Below are 18,985 nucleotides of genomic sequence, written 5' to 3'. Positions count from 1 at the left end.
TTCTCGGAACAGGTAACTTCTAAGTTGAGTACTAAAGAACGAATGTTAGCTAGCACTTTCAGCAGTGCCTGGGTTTTGGTTTTCCCCAAAAGCAGACTCTCAAACAAGGAAATGAGGACAAGATGTTTGTTTGGGAGGTGATCCTGGGAAGGACCGTGGGGGTGGCGGGGATGGGGAAAGGAGTCAGGGAAAGCAAGGGAAGGCAGCTAACACTGTTTGTCTTCATCAGGTTTAGATGACACCATCCTGCTGAAGGCCTCTGGGAGGGTGTGGGGAACGTGCTTCAGAGTCATCCCACCTGTGGAGATGGAGGTGGGTTCCTATCCACCAACAGCCATCAGCCATCCCTGAGATTATTCTCCAAGGCGCTAATTTCCTGGAACTCAGATTTTGCCTTGTGGGTGGGCCTGAGCTCTGAGCACCGGAGCCTCACAGATTGGTGGTGTTGGAAGATGTCACATGAGCACATGCAGGAATGGCTACTTGCTGGCTCAGGACAGGTGGGCATCCCCTGGAGGGACTCAGGGGGTGCACATTCCCAGAGACAGTGGGCATAAGGGACTTAGATGACTAGCAACAACCAAGCTGGATGGCTTCCCCACTTGGAGAGCTGAGTGCCATCCTGCCGTTTTCCTGCTGCAGCTCTCAGAAGTCCCTGAGGAAAGCTCTGTAACTGATCTAAGAACTTAGCCCAGGATTTCTGCAGCACCTCCCATCAGTGCATTTGCCTCTGCCTCAGGGTTTGGATATTTATGTCAGATCCTTGGAAAAGGTAATGGGATTTTAGGAGCAACTGGCTTTTCTTCTAGAGCGAAACAGTACACCTGGCTTCAGATGAAGGGTTGGCATTCCTGCCAGCTAGCTGCTCCTGCTCCCTAGATTTTCATGGTAGAACTCTATATGCCAGTTGGCCTCCTGCCCTCCCACCTGCCTTTTGAATGAGCGGTAATCCACCCCAGGGCCTTTGCCTCCACTATCCTTTCTTCCATAATATCCTGTGCCAGATTATTCATTGATGGCTCCTGCTTCTCCGCCCATTGTAAAGGCCACCACAAAAATCTCTTGCCTGATTTTGGATTTATCTTCCCGTTGATAATCGCATCCTTTCATTTAATTTCCTTCCTCAGCTTGTAACATATGTAAAGATTTCCCTTTCTCTTGTAGTTTTCCTTTCTTTCCTTGCCTTTGTTCTGGAGCGCTCAGGGCTCCCTCCCTCCAGTAAGCTGTCAAGAGGAGACACATACTGGGCAGTGTTGATTGATGCCAGGTGAGCAATTCCCAGTGATTTTGTGTGCCTGTGTTTGTTTAGCAGGCTGAAGTTTCATTTAATCCTGAGGGAAGGTCCTGGATTCGGACTGGAGATTCACAGACCCAAAAAGGGACTGGAGCCTTGGTTTGCTTTTGGTAAGCACTAAAACCTTAGAGTCTTATTTAAACTGGTTGGGCCCACCCACCCAGCCTGTTCCTTTCTCCTCTTTTTCTTTTCCTTGTTATTTATTAAATTTTATTTCATTTATTTTTATAAATTTATTTTTTATTGGTGTTCAATTTGCCAACATATAGAATAACACCCAGTGCTCATCCCGTCGATTGTCCCCCTCAGTGCCCGTCACCCACTCACCCCCACCCCCCGCCCTCCTCCCCTTCCACCACCCCCAGTTCGTTTCCCTGAGTTAGGAGTCTTCCATGTTCTGTCTCCCTTTCTGATATTTCCCACTTATTTTTTCTCCTTTCCCCTTTATTCCCTAAACTTTATTTCATTTAAATTTAATTTGCCAACATATAGTATAACACCCAGTGCTCATCTCAACATGTGCCCTCCTCGGTGCCTGTCACACAGTCCCCCCATCCCCCCCCACCTCCCCTTCTGCAGCCCTTTGTTTCCCAGAATTAAGAGTCTCTCTTGGTTTGTCTTATTTCTAAATTGCTCCTTTCTCTTCTTAGAGATGTAGTCAAGCTCCCTTAGTGTCTGTTCACCTCTCACTGGCCCTGCCAGCAGCTCCTCCCCGCAGCTGCCTCCTGCCCACTGGAAAACAAGTACACCTGGCAGGTCCACCGTGAGCTTCTCCTCTCGCTTCCCACCCAGGGTGTCTTGCAAAGGGGCGGCATGGTCCCCTGCCCTGAAGATGATCAAATACCCCCCTCCCCCAGCCTTTGTTAGTAACTGAAATGCCCCATGCCAGGTGACAGTGAACAGAGGGTACCTGGGTACAGACCTCACAGGAGGTTTCAAGAAAAATAGTCATGTCTGCTTCGTGGGCAACTATCTTGATTGCTAAAGGCAACAATTTTTTTTTTTTTGAGTTCGATATGCCAACATATAGCATAACATCCAGTGCTCATCCCATCAAGTGCCCCCAACTCAGTGCTGGTCACCCAGTCACCCCGTTCCCCCCACCCTCCTTTCCACTACCCCTTGTTCATTTCCCAGAGTTAGGAGTCTCTCATGGTCTGTTACCCTCTCTGATATTTCCCACTCATTTTCTCTCCTTTCCCCTTTATTCCTTTTCACTTTTTTTTTATATTCCCCAAATGAATGAGACCATATAATGTTTGTCCTTCTCCGATTGACTTACTTCACTCAGCATAATACCCTCCAGTTCCATCCACGTTGAAGCAAATGGTGGGTATTTGTCGTTTCTAATGGCTGAGTAATATTCCATTGTATACATAGACCACATCTTCTTTATCCATTCATCTTTCGATGGACACCGAGGCTCCTTCCACAGTTTGGCTATTGTGGACATTGCTGATAGAAACATCGGGGTGCAGGTGTCCTGGCATTTCACTGCATCTGTATCTTTGGGGTAAATCCCCAGCAGTGCAATTGCTGGGTCGTAGGGCAGGTCTATTTTTAACTCTTTGAGGAACCTCCACACAGTTTTCCAGAGTGGCTGCACCAGTTCACATTCCCACCAACAGTGCAGGAGGGTTCCCCTTTCTCCACATGCTCTCCAACACTTGTGGTTTCCTGCCTTGTTAATGTTCCCCATTCTCACTGGTGTGAGGTGGGATCTCATTGTGGTTTTGATCTGTATTTCCCTGATGGCAAGTGATGCAGAGCATTTTCTCATGTGCTTCTTGGCCATGTGTAGGTTTTCTTTGGTGAGATTTCTGTTCATGTCTTCTGCCCATTTCATGATTGGATTGTTTGTTTCTTTGCTGTTGAGTTTAATAAGTTCTTTATAGATCTTGGAAACTAGCCCTTTATCTGATACGTCATTTGCAAATATCTTCTCCCATTCCGTAGGTTGTCTTTGAGTTTTGTTGACTGTATCTTTTGCTGTGCAGAAGCTTCTTATCTTGATGAAGTCCCAATAATTCACTTTTGCTTTTGTTTCCCTTGTAAAGGCAACAATTAATTCAAGTTTTAGAAGTCATACACAGGCTGATGGACATGTCAGCAGGCCTCCAGCCCCTGACTTGGAAAGCCTGCCCTGTCACCTCTCGATGTAGTTTTGCTTCAAGTATAACTTACTGTTTAATTTTCTTTTTGATCAAGAAAAGTAATGTTCTCATAGAAAACTTCTTGTGCAGACAAAAATAGAATAAACCGAAGTCTCCCATAGATCTCCCATTTAGAGGGAAACCACCACCTTAGAGTCATTGGCTCTAATCTCACATGGAAGCACTCTTAGGCATCCCTTGTTGTGAATTCCCATTTGATGGCTGTCTAAGGTGCCTGAGGGGGGGGGGCAGAAATAATCATCAGTTTTGTGCATTTGCAGAACAAATTCCCCTAAGCTGTGTTAAGGGTGAATGGTAAGTGAAGGAGGTTATAGAAGGAGAAGCTAGCTTCAGTGGTAAGGAAGAAGGGGCAGGTGAGGAAGCCTTCCGTATGTGAGAGGTTGAGGGGTGGGTGGACAGGACACACCAGAGCAGAGATGGGCCACTGGACTTCAGCCTTGTCCACTTGCTTGTGGGCGTTCTGTGACCATGGGTTCCATCAGGCTTCCATTAGCTCTGGGAGTGCAAGAGTGTATATTTGCCAATCCAAGGAGCCCCTCATGTGACAGCACATAGGTGGGCAATTCCGACTTCCAGGTCTAGGAAAGCATCCATGGGTACTTTTAATCACTGTCAAATATCAAATTATTTTCTTAAATGTTGGTACCCTTCCACCACTGGCAACTAAACACATGCTCAATTTGCATTTTGGCTAACTCCACCCTGGGGGTGGTATAGGATGGGGCATATTTCAAGGCAAGAAGAGCTTTCAAGTAAAATAGTGTAGTTATCCATGCTATATATTCGTGTTATAGGAAAAATGGTCATTTATCCCACAACTACCTTCCATTAAATCCATTGGATCATTGGGAAATTCCATTGGTTCTGCTCTGCCAAAATGGATGGTGTGTGCAGGTTTAGACCTGGAAACAATTGAATTTCCTTGTTCAATAGAATGAAGAGAATGTGGATTTCTGGGACAATATACAAGAGAAGAAAAAATGAACTAAGATGGCAGAAAGCTGGCTGCCACATGGGGGACAGGATCATGAGAATCAGTGATACTAGGAGAGGAACGGTTAAAAAATACTTTCACCTTCTTAGTTTGGGGGCACAGTACGACACCCCTGTTTGGTGTCTAAATATACACTGAAATGTAAGTATCATGAAGGGCTTCCTGCAGTGGGTTTTTAAAATATGTACACAGACAAAGGGGACACATCACAATATTGGGATGAAATTTGGAAACACACACAAGGAGTCAGAGGTAGAGCCTGGAAGCAGAAGTCCTTCAGAAATATACAGAAATATCAGGAAGGCTTTGGATTTCCCTGGGGTCTGAGATAAAGACTTAGGGTGATTTGACTTGTGTTCCAGAGACACAACCTGACATTAGCCTTTGAGATAACCGCAGTTCATAGTATAGGTAACTGGTAATTAATGAAAAGTGAAATGTGCTCTTTCTCGATATGGAAGCTGATATCCATGCCTCACTCAAACTAGTGTTACTTGTGCAGGGAAAGCAGAGATGAGGAGAAACCCAAATGCACACAGAGTAAAGCGAAAGTCAGCCTTGATTATATCAAGATAGTGATTTAAGAGTAGCCTTGCACTTTGTAAATCAAGAGCACTACTTGCCTCTTTTCAAAGTTCAAATCTGAGAATCACTGAGTCTGAGCAGAAGTGAGTGATGAGAATTTGCATATGGAGGAGGTCTTTGGTACGGTGGTTGTCTCAAACATTTTTTGGCCAAATTCTCTGTAAGTTACAAGAAGGGCATGTACCCTAACACATGCAAAATATATTTGTTTACTTGTTGTATGTAATATGAGTATATTATTATATCACAAATAGTATAAAGTGTATACAAATTTGACTTTTAAAAATGATGAAATAAACCTTATGAATGTAAATTTTAATATTTTTCTTCCCACATCTGTGGATCTGCTGCTGCTCCCTAGGGAGAGTGCAGCACTTGGAATATTCCAAAGAACTGCAGAATCTGTTTTTGGAACAGACACATAGGTCACCTTATGGGATATTTGGGCTGGGCCAGAAGGATGCATGTAGGGCTGAAGGGATAGGTGAATATCAGGAATATGGAGAATTCTTTTTAGTGCCATTTGCATATTGTCACGAAGTATTCCAGTACAGTAACTCGAGGTATGTGTATTTATGTGTTGAAATTTGAGGTATTTCTCCTTCAGAAGTTAGTTTCCTAGTTGGGTATTTACTTTTCAGTCAGGCTAGTCATAGATGTGGGCGACTGTTTGGTATGTAGGGGACTGGTTTACTGTCTTCCATCACTTTTGTCAATAAAGGAAGACAGGGATACTTCCCAGATGTCTGGTACCAGGTGTAGGCACAATGTTCCCCTATAGCCTTCTGCTACGTGTTTAGGAAAAGAAAGTTCCCCATAGCATAACTGGACTGATTTTAACTCTGCTTTTAAGACAATAATAAGGGACATTGATAACTGTTATTCTTGTTTCCTTACAACATCTACTGGCATAGACTCCTGAGGGCTGAGAGCAGCATGCCACCCCCTCCTGCTTAGCCACAGGTTTTGATGAAGTTACAGCCTTTGTGAGGTTTGAGCATCATTATGACCAATAATGTTTGAAGCTCTTCCTGGCACTGCCAGTTACCAAGTGACATATAAGCACAAAAGTATGGCCCATTGTTCAAAGAGCTTGAGATAGGAAATTATCAGTACCTGTGTGCATGATCTGTTTAGGAACACTCTATAAGACTTTGGTGAAACACTTACTGTTGTAAGGTGGGCATAATTACTATGGAGATTCCAAGAATGGGAAGTGAGGAACCCCGGGTTTCCTGGGCACAGAGTGCTCTACATATGCTGTCTTGTTTCACTCTAAACCACACTGAGAGGAGACTGTTTTCAGGTTCATTTCACAGAAGAGAAATAGTGGTTCAGAGCAGCTCCATTTACTTCCCTGATGCCACCTCATAAGCAGTGGGGTTTAGAAGGAGAAGCCACATCTTAGTAGCAGAGCTCACGTGCTACAGCAGAAGTTACCAAGACACACCACAGACAGACTATGCAGAGAAGGGGTTTTGTTTTTTGGGGTCTTGATACACCTAAGGTTGAGCTAAATTTAGTGGAGTGGGTTGGTGTAACATGATGATGAGGATGTGGACATCACTGCCTGACTGCCTGGAACAGGTTGGGTAAGATGGTAAAGGCAAAACAAAAACAGACCTGGCTGAAAAATATATTCAAATAAAAACTGAATTACTGTGCAGAAGATTTTATTTTAATGGAGTCCCAATAGTTTATTTTTACTTTTGTTTCCCTCGCCTCAGAAGACAGATCTAGATCTTGTTACAGGCAATGTCAGAGAAATGACTGCCTGTCCTCTATTTTAGGATTTTTATGGTTTTAGGTCTCACATTTAGGTCAGGTGGCTAAAATAAAAAAACACAAGAAACAACATATGGTAAAGATGGGGAGAAAAGGAACCCTTGTGCACTGTTGGTGGGAATGCAAACGGGGGTAGCCATGTGGAAAACAGTATGGAGGTTCCTCAAAAAATTAAAGATAGATCTACCATTTGATTACTGCGTAATTACACTACTGAGTCTTTACTCCAAGAATAGGAAAACATCAATTCAAAAGGACATATGCACCCCAAGTTTACACAGCAGCATCATTTACAATAACCAAGAGAGCAGCCCAAGTGTCCATTGAGTGGTGAATCGAGAAAGAAGATATGATTACATATATATATTATATATATAATGGAATATTACTCAGCCATAAAGAGAATGAAATCTTGCCCTTTGCAATGACATGGATGGAGCCAGAGTGTATTATGCTAAGCAAAATAAGTTAGCCAAAAAAAGACAAATTGTTGTGCCCAAGATTGCGAATCCGAGAAACCACCAAGGAGCCGACACTGATGCAAACACACGAGGGTTGATTTACAAACTCGAGCTTGGGTCCAAGTACACCCGACACAGCGGAGCAGGGACTTGGACCCCGAGGTGGGTTTCAGCTTAGTTTTAAGGGCTGGTCTAGGGGACCTCCAGAAACAGGGGGGTGGGGGGGAGGAATTTCTCAAGTTCTGTTTACATTCTGATATGGGGCTTTCAAGGGCACTGAGCTCTGTTCTTATTCTAATATGGGGCTTCCTAGGACGTTAAGCTGTAAGCTGTTTTCTTCCTGTAACTGAAGTAAGGTAAAGTTCAGCTCTTATTCACAGGGGCCTGGGATGGCTGGACTTGTGCTAAGGCTGAACTTAAAGTGGAATGGCCTTAATTTTCTCCACACAAATACCATATGATTTCACTCTTATGTGGAATTTAAGAAACAAAGCAGTGAACAAAGGAGAGAAAAGAGAGAGAGAGAGAGAAACCAAAAAACAAACTCTTAACTATAGAGAATGAACAGATGGCTACCAGAGAGGAGGAGGATGGGGGGATGGGTGAACTAGGTGAAGGGGAGTAAGAGTACACATAACTTGATGAGCACTGAGTCATATATAGAACTGCTGAATAACAATATTGTACATCTGAAACAAATATAACACTGTATATTAACTATGCTGGAATTAAAATAAAATAATCATATCACAATAAAAACCCCAAAACTGAATTATAGGGATGATTCCCTGAAATGATAACTATCTAGAACTATATTTATACCAATATTTTGTATTTCCATTGTTCCAAAAGAACATTTATAGGTGCTAAATACAAAATATAAGGAATAAAATAGTTAAACACAAGTTCAAAAAATATGCAGAATAAAGAGCCTGTGGACACTCTATAACCAGGCTAAAGTTGGAAACAATTCTGGCTTAAACAATTATTAGATACACACTGACAATATTAAAAGCATAAAAATTTGGAAAAAACTAGACTAAAATTCTCTATAGATCCCTGACCCCTGGTAGCCACTGTGGAAGGAGAAACTGTAAAATGTATCACTTCCCAGGTGGTAAAAAGGAATTATGACACTTTTTCAAGAGTTCATGAGTTTTATCTGACCCAATTCTTTAAAAATTTTCTATCATGCACATCTTTACACATAGGACAGTGCAAACATTGAAATGGATCAGGTTCTCAGCAGAAGTTTTTTTTTTTCCTGAGGCTCTGGGCCCCTCATGGGGCAATGAAGTTGCAGGGACCATGTGTCAGTGCACCTGACACCGAGATGCGGGGCACAGCTTCCCTTTCGTGTGAGAGTCCTCTGTCCAGCTAAAAGGACTGGGGTCAGCAGTCCAGACACGCCCCAGCGTCTGAGCTCTTCGAGGGAGGCCCCAGCCAACAGCCGAGCAAGACAGTGGTTCAAAGGCCTGGCGACTTGAAGAAGGGCTGTGCCATTCTTCAAACAAGCATAAGACTTTTGCAGGTCATGCTATGGTTGGATGGCCCCCACCCTCACTGCCTCCCATTTCCCTATTCGTGGTTATCCCCCTAACTTCCACTGTGTGTCTGCTTCCCAGAGAAACCAACCTGTAAGAGTGACATTAATTCCTAATATCATTTATGAGGAATGGGTGGAAAGTGGTCCTTTCCATGACCCTAGGTTTTAGGGACTTGCCTATTTATAAACTGCAGCTAGTGCCAGCAGTTTCATCAGGTCACAGGGTGACACTTGTCACTTACAGACTCCCTAATGAAACTTTATAAAACAGGGCAAAATGACTTGCATCCTTTTTACCTTGCCTTTCTCTTGACAGAGCATTTTCCTTTGAACTATTTCCAGTTGCAGATTACATATTTGATATCTGATATTTGTTCCTAAATGTCCCACTTTTATGTGTCTTCCTGACCTTGGGAAGTTATCATTTGATTTCGTACTCATGAGTTCACCGATCCCCTGGGAAGTTTGCGGGAGGAGACTCACAGAGCTCAGGAGACTTGTCCAAATCCTTGCTCATAGATGTTTGAAGATAGAGATTGGAAACTAGTTCTTTCAACGCCAAACCCTGAACCCCAAAATCCTTGTCGACATGAGTCCTTTGGATCTTGCTCAGGATAATTTGAAATTGAGCTGAGGCCTGAAAACTATGGCCACATGCAGCCTCTGGTTAAAATGGGGCTGCTCCACCTCCAGAAAATGCACTTCAGCCCACTTTAGCCCCTTCGTCATTATGAAGAAAAGGGTACCTAGAGATGGCTTTGGGTTTCCCTTCTTCCTGGAGCCTGCTGTTGGATGCCACTCAGACGGACTCACACACCTTGATCTTGTGCTCTAGTTGGCCTCATCCCAGAGCATGAGGACCCTTCCCCATTTATTAGTAGGAGGTGCCTCCCTCCACCCTTCACAGAGCAACCATTTCTTTGCCAGTCGTACTTCTGCATGGAGAGCATGTAAAAGTCAGGACCATCTCGTTTCAGACAGAGCCTCCCCACCCCCATCCTGAGAGACACACACTCTCACACACAAAACCGAGGCTGACGTGCACTGGGGACCTCGTTCCAGAATAGGGATAGGAACAGGGAATACGCTGACTTGCTTGGCCTTTTAACTGACACAATGAGGGGCTTGTGGGAGTCTCAGCAGGAGCCCAAAGAGAGAGGGGGCTCCTTAAGCTGACAGGCCACCACGGGGGCATTGCGTCTAATTTAACCTGACAATGTAGTCATTACAAGCCTTCTCTAACTTGCTGGCCTGCAGGAACAAAGGGAAATTCTCCCCCAAGAATGTCAAGGAGCTGGATAGAAAGATCCCCCTGACCCTGTGCTTTCTCCCACCCTCATCCTAAGCAAGAGAAATAGAGATGTGTGTTCATATATTCACGCACAAAGACTGGGAATGAGGTGGCTGGAATAGAATGATTTTCCTTTTCCCCTGAGAAGAAAATTGCAAATGCGTCACTGTGGCTCAAGCAAAAGCACAATGCCGTGCGTCTTTTAGGAGTTTTGTTCAAGTTACAGAAAATACACGGGCACAGGCACATTCATACCAATGCAGAGGTGTTCTATTTCTTATACTTACTTCTTTCTTTGTGATGATTTATCAACCAAAAAACCAGAGCTTGGGGTAATGGTATTACTGGAAATGTACTCTTACAAGTGCATCTTGGGCTGTGTATTTTTCTCCGAGTATCTGATTTGGCTTTAACTAAGGGTTGGGAAGGCTGCACAACACGGGAGAATAATTGCCCCAAAGCTCCAAATATTTATCACCAGGGCAAGCTGCAAGCTGCAGTCTGGGATGCTGCCCTTGGCGGTCTGGCCCCCATTCTTCTTGACAATGGGGTGGACGGAGGGAGAACTGTTGGATTGTTTACTACTTCAAGACGTTTTAAAAGGTAATGAATGTACAAACAGCAAGGGAAAAAGAGCCTTCTGTAAGGTGGCTTAGAGTCGGGATAGAAAATTCAAACAATTTTAGCCTCAAAAAGTCAACATTAGACACCCTTCTACTAAGGACCTACAAACAAACAGAGTTACTCTGTACACACATTAACACACACAACTCTGTGCCGCCGTGACTTTCACCTTGCAGAGCCTCGGGTTCATGCAGGCATTTGCAAAGGACTCCACGGGTTTCAGAACCCCGGAGTGCGTCTCCTGAGAGCTTTCGGTGTTAGAACTTTCCTGTCCAGCTTGTCTGGGGCAGATGAGGGCAGGGGGAGGGACTCCCATCCAGGCTGGGGCCACATTTGGCCTTGAGACCAAAGCATCCTGGGGTGTGGAGAGGATTCTTGCCCTCTCCATGCAGTTTAGGCAGACAGATGCCTCTTGTGCTCTGACGTCCCACATCCTGCATAATTAAAAGTCAGAGGGTTACGCTTTTAAATAGTAAATAATTAATAATGGGAAAGGAATCTACCATCTTATCCTTGCACTCACATGGGCCTTGAAAAGTTAGCTATTTGCTTTCCTGCCAAGCATTGACTAATATGATTGAGAAACTAAATTCTCATAGCTTCATTCTTTTCTGTTTTGTGAGAGATTTAGTCCGATGCTACTTAAAGATCGCCCTGGCTAATCGGCCCAGTCTTTGTTTATGAAAAAGGAGACTGCCCGGCTACTCAGACATTTACCCAGAAACAGGAGATTGAGAGAATATTCTGTTTTCCACCCCGACATTAGGAGTCATCCACACACACTGGTGTGTCTGGCACTCACTGTGCCTTCCAATTCCTTCCAAATAAAACCAAACAAGGACTACACACAGGAAAGAAGTGCTCGAAAACATTGTACACCCCTTCCTTTTTCCATGTGTTCATCCTTCACCTCTTATTCTGAAACTGCCTTAACTCTGAGTTTCCTCACTTTTGTAAATGAAGTCATTTTTTGCATAACATATCAATAGGAGGTAAAACAGGAAATAGAACCTTCTTCAAAAATATCTTCCAAAGTAAACTGGCGACAGGACTCTTTGTAACCCATCTCCTTAAATGTGATTATGCAAAAAGAGAAAATTTAATATTGCAATCAATAGAGTCCTGCCCTTTTATAATACAGGGTCTTAGAGACCATTGATTTTTTTGGCTAGCTGCACAAACTTAGTTATACACACGAGAAGAGAGTTATGGCACAAAAGAAGAGAAAGTGACTTCCTTCCCGCAGTGAGCAATAAAAGCATAATTGTGAGCTCACAAAATGGAAGGCTCATTCCCTACCTTCAAATGGCAGTGTACGTCTTTGGGATTATTTTAACAGAGTCAGAAACAGACAGCTTGTAAAATGTGGAGAGAGAAAATGCAGTGCCTTGGTTTTTGCAATGACAACTTGGCATGATCAATGTCACTCCAAGGGTGTTTTTCAAAGATGTCTTGTACTCCGGCACACATTTCTCCAGAAAATTATATCTGAGGGAAATGAACGCCTTAAAAAAAAGCCTCCTAATTGTGGTTGGCTTAATGTCTCTGCAGAGCAAGTCAATAGCACACTGGCCCAGAGCAGGTGGCCTTGGGGCGCTCCCCTCCGAGGGTCTGATGAAGCCAGCCTCTTCCCCGGATCAAGGTATTAAGGTATGGGTTATTTGTATTGATTTTATGTGCCGCTACGCTGTGCTGGTCATGCTCATATCTGTGGTTCACAAATTCCCCTTGAAAATGTCACCGCAGCTTCATTTCCTCTTCCATCCATCAATACTGCAGCTGGAGGTGCTAACCCTGAGGGCGGTCGTGTTGTCCAGTGCCTCCCAGGGCCCTGCAGATTCCCAAAGTTTTCATGGATATCAGCAAGGGGGACTGCGTGGGTGGCGCGAGCGGTCAGCAATGTTCTCACCAAAGACAAAAACCAAAACCAAAAAAACTTCCAAAGATTCTTCTCTGATATTCGGAAGGATTTTCCTTCTTGTCCAGAGAAGCTTGCAAATGAATAGGCCCTCTAGTGGTTTACAAGGGCACTCAGATGGAAGGGGAGGTCTCATCAGACATTATTGGACATCATTTGGAAGCACAGCCACACCCACAAACAGGTGTGTGCTTAGGAATTTCAGCTCCTGAGCTATTATAGGCAACAGTCACATCTTCAATTCTAATTGAGATAAATCTTAACGAAAGTTTGTCTAAGACGCTGATAATTTGGGGACAATACAGATTTTCCCTGGCAATTCTACGGCCTTTCCCAGCAAAATACGCAAACCAGGCCATTGAATAATTGTAAACAGACACTTTTCCTTCTCAGAATGGAATAAAACTCGCCTTTGCTGGAAGCCAAACAGAGATTTACACACAGGCACAGCCACGACTGTATTTATCAGTCTACGATGATCCTTTAACAAACATGCAATGGGGTAAAAATAAAACACATGTTTTCCCTTATTTCTCTGCAAGCACTAACTTAAGGTTTTATTATATTTGGCCATGGGACATTCAGTAAACTTACTGATGATATCAAAGAATGATTTTACAAACAGTAAAAGTTACACTATTGACACCTCCAAATTCTGGAGTATTTACATTGTGTTAGGTGCACACTTGCTCAGGGAGATTAACAAACATTACTAGAAAGGCTGTGGCCAAATCCACCCTGGTTGTTTATAAAACCTTTACAACTCATCAGCCTCCACTAACACACTGGCACTGTTCAATTACCATCAGTTTTAGAGAGCCTTAGCAAAACATCCAGTGCCCATGTAAATAGACAAATCTGAAAACTAGCTGCTCTGTTGGCTTACATACTGTAGGTAATGTTTTCTTTTGCTCAAATTTGTTCTGGAAACTAATCATGCTCTGATAAAGCCATCTGCAAATATGAGAAAGATTGACACCCACATGTCAAAGTTTACACAGCCTGACCAAGTGTACATATAGTGCAGATGATGTAAGGGCTCTGCCGTGCAGAGCTTCTCCGGGGCCATGTTGGAATGGAACTTGCTGGATCAGAAGGCAGGCACCAGTTGTCCATGTTAAAGCAAAACTTGCCTGTTTCCTTGCCAAGCTGAAACTCTCGCAGAAGTGGTGGCCACTTTTCTCAACGCTCATCAGAGAATTTTAACTTCATTGCCCTGGTCTTATCAGTCTAGGACCATAGGATGATTATCGCTTAGCTAATCCCAAACACAATTGCTTTCCTACAAATCACTATACAGCTTCACTTTTACCCAGAAAATGAGAGTAACTTAGTGTCCACCTGCCAGAAAGGCTAGCATTAAAATTAACAAGAATTATGATATGAAATGACATTGTCTAACAATTCCCAGGTTACCAACTCCTCATTGTGCATTATCTAAGTCATAGGGAGGGCTGTATATGTCAATTTATCCACCTACACTCAAATAAAGTCCAAGATAGAAACTTGAATCCTAAACAGATGGAGTGTCCAGATATTATTGAACACAGCAAAGAATTCACCTTCGTTTTACATCAGCAATGGACCTTTCTTATTTAGAGGTACCTGGCACAATTGTCTTTTACTAAGTGATTGTCCATGTCCTCCAGAAATAAACTCCAGTGGCTCTTTTGTGTGGTACCAATCTCCCTCTTTGGTAACACAATGAGAAACAAAATCAACAGCCATATGGAAAGACTTGTTTTATGATAAACTTATTTTGGTTCCTGATGCTTACTCCTTATCAAGAGCTCAGAAATCATGCTTAAATTTTCAGTTTAGAAAATTTCTAAGGATCAACCACAAATTCCCTTGTTTATCATGTCCAGAGTGCAACCTAATGAGTCTTTGAAAAATATAGCAACAATAGCTTCTCTCCAGACTTTTGACAATTCTCCTTGTTGGTGTTCTGGCTTTTTTTTTTTTTTTTTTTTTTTTTTTTGATTGCCAAGGATAGCTCTGTGATTTCATCTGCCAGCCTTTTAATTCTCATTTTAAAATCTGGCACTTTGCATTTCCTCAAGGCTGGATTTTTATTTTCTCTCTCAAATTTTCAATGGTAAGATCATTCTTCTTGATGGATTATTAAATCTATACCCAGTAATAGGCTCATCCCTTTCTTGATCTTCTTGATCTAAACATAGCAAAATAAAGCCTTCTGGAGATTCTTAGAATTTTTGTTTTTGAAAGCATCATTAATATTAGTCTTTGAGTTTCCTTAAAACTTTTGATGGTGACCCAGCTCTGTGTTTGTCTCTGTCCATTGTTTGTGTATCTTGAAGTTATGAATTCTACAGAAATCTTTCTTCGTTAAGTCACATTCAATAATTTAGATGTCTTTACATTCACAAATCTCTATATTCCAACATTTTCCAAGCTAAATACTTATTATCAATAATTTTTATGTCTCATCTAATTACAAAATTTCATGAATAATAGTTATGCCTAATTAACTGCCTCTATTCTTTCAAATACTTATCCTATTTGCCAAAAAAAGATGTACCTAACTTGCCAAGAATTTTTCAAGGATGCATGCCTTATGTTTATGAAGGCATATCTCTTTCACTCTCGCCCAACCATTTAAACTGTCTTTGATCATATAATGACTTCCAGAATCCCATAACCTCATTTGTGCCTCACTACATGCAACGATATGAAATGTGTAACAATTTTATGATGATTCTTGTCTAACAGAAGCCTTTTCTATGTTAGCTCATAAAACTTAATTCCCAATTTCCTCCTCTCAAAGAATAAATGATCTTTGCCCCCATGTGGATAATTGGATCATGGAGGTAGGTAACGGCTTAACAGTTACCAGGTAATACTGCCTTCGAGGAGGTGGTTAAGGGCAGGCTGATAACTCTTGCTTCTGAGGGGAAGAGGACAGAGCAGGGTGGTAAAAACATTAGTTTTTTGACTGCCTGGTTGTACCAGACCCTGTCTAGATGACTCACACTCTAACTTCTTACCTCATTCATTCTTTTCATGCCAATATCTTATTCCCACACTACTCATTCCCTTGCCTAATGCCCTTCAATGTTTTTCCATAGCTCTTTGCACAAACTTCTCATCACAGTCTTTGAGGCCTGACATGCTTTGTCTCACACTAACATTCCCAGCCTCATTTTTTTTTTTTTTACTCTCTCTTTTTTTTCTGCTGCTTCATTGCCACTGACCTTCCTTCCATTGTTCCACCTGTGTTTCCTCAAGCCTGGCCCAACTCTGGCACAGAGCAAATGCTCAATATATATTTCTTGGTTGAAGGAGTGGACAAGTGAATGCATTTCATCCTTTTAGTAATCCTAAAATGAAAAAATAGAGGGTCAGATGGATACAGTCCCATGCTCAAGCCTCACTCAGTTGGTGACAAGTAGAAGTTAACAATTTCTTACAATGTTATTTAGGTTTCTCCTAGATCTTGTGTAATAAGTAGATGAGGATGCACACACTGATGAACTGTGTAGCCCAAATGTGATATAGAGATTAGTGGGACTATGCCCAGCAACTGCATCCTGAAGCAATTTTCTTTCCCCTCAGATGGATTTGCCGCCATGGTGTTCTTTTGGAGGTTTTATTTATCTGTGGATTTTCTTTGAAGGAAGGCAGCCAGAGGATGTTTTTTAGAAGCCAAGGTGAGAATTAGTAAGATGCTTTGACATGGCACCTTTTATAACATTGAAAAATGATCATTAGACTCACTCTCAAGGATAAGGGATTTGCATTTGGCTTGCGTTGTGCAAACAGGGCTTTTGTTGATTTATCAACAGGACTTCGCTTGGGGTTTTGGATTGGATTCCAGAGGTTGGCACCTACGCTCTGAAAAATCTAAACAGAAGGAGAAAATAAATCACCAACTGGCACTTTAAAGGCAAAGGTTTATACCAAATTTAATGAACTTCCTTCTTGCTGATCATGAGGAAAATGTCATATCTACCCCAATGCTCTCTGCTCCTGGCAATGGGGTATGCCGAGTTGGAAAGGATGCAGAAGTGGGTTGCATTCACCTGACTGGAACTTGGAAAACTCCTTAGGAAGAGAGCAATCAGCAGGATGTTGGCCTTCATGATGCACATCCACCCCTTGCTACTAACCCTTCTCAGAAGTAATCTAAGGAGAAATGTGGGTCAAGTCATATGGTCTGAGTTGCCTACTCCTAGAAGCAGACCAGAATCAAGAATTCAAGTATAAATAGTGTATTTAGGAGGTGGTCCCAGGAAACATTGGTCAGGGCATAGGAAAGTGAAACAGGAAGGCAGTTATTAAAGGGTGTGTCATCAAGCCAGTTACCACTGTGAGCAACAGAAGCTGAATCCTTAAGGGGACCTCTAGAAGCCAGTGAACAAGAGTAGTCTCAGTCATCCCAACCAAAGAGCTAGGGGGCTGGGCCATTTACCTACTAACTCTTTCAGTGATTGGTCAAGGACTGCTTCCAAAGGTATTACTTTTCCAGAAATTCCAGCCAGTAGTACCTTCAGGAAGAACAAACTCCAACAACAAAAGTCCTCAAACAAAGAGATGCAGGGATTGGCAGTTGGCAGTGGAAGGACATTCACTGAATTGGTAAGAGTTGGGCAGCAGCATAGTCTTTGATCAGACACAATGCAAGCTCTGTTATATCCCTATTTTTTCTGTGACTTCTCATTTCAACTTTTACATGGTTCATCCATGTTGACTGGAAATACAAACACCTTACCGTACTTTCTAAAGCATACAAAGAACTTTTTTTGAGTCAATCATCATATTCATCCAAAAATCATTTTGACCCCACCAATAGCATTGTAAGCCATTCTAAAACTACAACTATAGCTCTATATGACAAAGGCATTTTCTAACTGTCTTCATATCAGTAAGTGAGGAACACCTAGATTCAAATCTACATAAACAATCTACCTGCCATTGGAATTTGGAGTCTAAAATGTACCTGATTTATTTCCAGGTCAGGACTAAATCCTTTTGCTAAAATAAATGTACAGTCAGGTACTGAAGATGAAATGAGAAACAGGATGCATGGTTAAATAGCCCAATCATTTGAAAAAATAATCAGATGATCTGTAAGCCTGTGCATCATGGAGATTTAGTTGCTGTTCAGGACAGCCTCTGCCTTGTAGTGCATGCTGGGTTTGGCTCATGTAACTTCACCTTCCCTTCCATTTACCCTTGACCAAATCTTATGAGCCTTATAGTCATTCATTCCCTTCTTTTGCCCTGGAGACTGCCTTTGAAGTCAGGTTCATCACTTTGTCCTGATACCGAAGCCTTTGTTTTTAAACCAGGGTCATCTTTACTCAAACTACCAAGGAAGAAGATCTTGGTGTGGGAAGAACAGTGAGCTAGACATTAGGACCCTTGGGTTCCAGTCCGAGGAATGCCACTTGCTAGTTTTATTTGCTCTTTACCTTTGGTTCCCTCATCTTTAAAGTGAGAGTTGCATGGTATTTGGGATAATTTATTTTAATTTTCTTTCTAAAAATTGAAGTATAATTAATATACAATGTTATATTAGTTTCAGTTGTGCAATACAATGATTAAACAATTCTATATATAATTCAGTACTCATCAAGATATACATACTCTTAATCCCCTTCACCTATTTCACCCACCCTGTCACCTATCTCCCCTCTGGTAAACATCTGTTTGTTTTATGTATTTAAGAATTTGATTTTTTTGTCTGTATTTTTTGTTTGCTCATTTTTTTTGTTTCTTAAATTCCATATATGACTGAAATCATATGGTATTTGTCTTTCTCTGTCTTATTTCGCTTAATGTTACACCAATTAGGTCCATCCATTTGTTGCGAGTGACAAGATCTCATTCTTTCTTATGGCTTAGTAATATTCCATTGTGTGTATTATACCATATCTTTTTCCATTCATCTGTCAGTGAACATATGGGTTATTTCCATATCTTGGCCATTATAAATAATGCTGTAATAGACAAATGGGTGCCTATATCTTTTCAAATTAGTATTTTTATTTTCTTTGGTTGAACACTCAATAGTGGAATTATTGGATCATGTGGTAATTCTATCTTTAATTTTTTGAGAAACTTCCATGCTGTTTTCCACAGAGGCCACACCAATTTTCATTTCCACCAACAGTGCATGAGTGTTCCTTTTTCTCTATATCCTCACTGACATTTATTATGTCTTGTGTTTTTGATTTTAGCCATTTTGACAAGTATAAGGTGATGTCTTATTGTGTTTTTAATTTGCATTTCCCTGATGACTAGTCACTTGAACACCTTTTCATGAGTCTGTTGGCCATCTGGATGACTT

The 18,985-nt window shown here is 42.0% G+C and overlaps 1 long non-coding RNA gene across 1 annotated transcript; it reads left to right on the top strand.

Annotated features, from left to right (window-relative positions):
• The first annotated feature begins 246 nt into the window (after positions 1-246).
• Positions 247-16,331, top strand: LOC121478117. The gene is made up of 4 exons (XR_005984420.1): positions 247-312; positions 1,313-1,404; positions 12,306-12,404; positions 16,249-16,331. It is a non-coding gene; the product is annotated as an uncharacterized LOC121478117 (long non-coding RNA).
• Positions 16,332-18,985: the final 2,654 nt, after the last annotated feature.

Source organism: Vulpes lagopus, chromosome 18 (genome assembly GCF_018345385.1).
Source record: "Vulpes lagopus strain Blue_001 chromosome 18, ASM1834538v1, whole genome shotgun sequence".
Classification (NCBI taxonomy): Eukaryota; Metazoa; Chordata; class Mammalia; order Carnivora; family Canidae; genus Vulpes; species Vulpes lagopus.
The sequence above is the reverse complement of the archived record's forward strand: the minus strand, read 5'-3'. Positions and strand labels throughout refer to the sequence as shown.